We start from the raw sequence: 1,540 nt of genomic DNA on the forward strand, positions 1-1,540 counted from the left end.
CCTCAGCCCGTCTAGGGGAAGTGTACAGCCGTGTTTCGCGCCTGGAAACTAGAAGTTTAATTAACGCTGGCTACAAGAAAAAAAATCCGTAGCTGCTGCTCAGCGTAACTCGCCGCTGCCTTCCGATGGCGAACGGGCACCGTGTGACTGCACCGTTTCAGCGGGATTTCATGAATTGCGTGCCTAGGGCCAGAGCCACTGCATTTTTTTTTCTTAGTGTATGTTTATTACGTGAGAAAAAGTCTACATTTTGCTTTTAATCTGGAAGCAGCGGGAACGATGATTGCTCTTTCCCAAGCGTGAGTACCACATGAGGCATCAGCGCTTGAGAAAATTTTGGTCTCTGGCATTCAGTGGTTTTCATCCTGCAGCAGATGGATTTGGTGTTCTAGCTGCGTAGAGCTTTGCCTTCATGAGAATAATGCAATCTGTTTTCCTCCGTCCTTCCAAAAGTTACTAATACGCTTAGTTTCTAGGAAAACGAGTGCCTGCTCGCCCTTTAAATCTACAGCACCACTCCTGTACGGGTTAAGCAAAATTTTCACAACGCATTTGCAAACGTATTTGGGTGCTTAGGAAGCTTGAGCCACATCTGCGGAAGACTCAAGCATCAAGCCAGAAAGTAAATACCCAGTGGTGAAGAGCCGATGTAAGAAGCAGCCGACCACGACCCGAGCCTGCAGCGAGGTCTGAGCCCAGACCGACAGCGCAGCCGAGAACCGAAGGTCCCCACTTCCAGCCCGACGCTGCTGTCCCCAAAGCGCCGCGCGCTGCAGAGGTGGGACAGGCGCCCAGCGCTGCTCCACGGAAAACACCAGCAGCCTCTGCACTGGAGGGTTGGGCTCCGAGTTAGTAACTTCATTGAATAACTAACTGACATACTAACTTCACTGCACACTCGGTTGTAAGGGAGGTGGCTGAATTAAGACATCGTCCCTAAAACGACACGACGAGGCCTTTCTTTGGGATAAGCGGAAGGATCCTATTCTAGCCCGCGACAGTGCCCCCACCTCAGGCACGCTCCATCTCAGATATATTTCTGTGGTTCATCACTATCTTCATTCAATTAGTGGGTTTACAATTAACGTTGTTATTAGAAGGAATGACTTTAATGACAAATTGTCCATGATAGTTTTTGATCTACAAAGGTTTATAATGGAGATCGTTATAGAGACATTGCCCATTACGGCTGGTGTGAATAACTGAAGGAAAATGAGTTCAACTACCACAGAGTTTACATAATGAAGTAAACTGCAAATCCTTTAATGCTCATATCGATTTTATCTACGATAATATATCGCTTGCATTTGAAGAATAGCGTCACTAAATCATACATGCCGTTTCAGCCGTTCGCATTTCCCTGGCTCCACGGAGGTAAGGCGATGACATTCTGCTGTTAACTTTAATAATATTGATACTGATATAAAGAAGGCAATTTGCATAACGCCACCGGCCCCAGCATCGATCCGACTGAGCATCGACCCGGCTGCTCCGCGCCTGGAAGGTAATCATCGGATCGGTCCGGTTGGGAAAGACCGCG

Source organism: Aptenodytes forsteri, unplaced genomic scaffold, assembly GCF_000699145.1.
Source record: "Aptenodytes forsteri isolate BGI_AS27 unplaced genomic scaffold, ASM69914v1 Scaffold15, whole genome shotgun sequence".
In the NCBI taxonomy this organism is placed as follows: domain Eukaryota; kingdom Metazoa; phylum Chordata; class Aves; order Sphenisciformes; family Spheniscidae; genus Aptenodytes; species Aptenodytes forsteri.